Source organism: Buceros rhinoceros, unplaced genomic scaffold (assembly GCF_000710305.1).
Source record: "Buceros rhinoceros silvestris isolate BGI_N320 unplaced genomic scaffold, ASM71030v1 scaffold31548, whole genome shotgun sequence".
Classification (NCBI taxonomy): Eukaryota; Metazoa; Chordata; class Aves; order Bucerotiformes; family Bucerotidae; genus Buceros; species Buceros rhinoceros.
The window spans coordinates 7480-7773 of record NW_010425765.1 but is presented as its reverse complement, the minus strand read 5'-3'; positions in this window follow the sequence as shown (position 1 = coordinate 7773).

Here is a 294-nt window from a genome sequence, read left to right as displayed (position 1 = left end):
TGGCGCGGGGTCTTGGGGCTGCAGTCGAACGCCCGCAGTCTGGCATCTCCGCTTCTCTCTGAGCATTAAATAATACATGTCCTGATCCAATGGCCTTGGGAAGCGGGGCTGCGTCCCCGTGCCTGGGCGCAGCGGCTGCTCTGGTGGGGTCTCCTTTGGGCTCATTTCAGAGCTCTCTGTCCCACCTCTGCACTGGAAACCATAATCCCGGGGGGTGGCGGGGGGTTGCCTGCAGATAAGCCCCCCAGCCTGTAGCCTGCGGGGCTCGTCCCAGCCCCGGCCCCGGCGACTTCC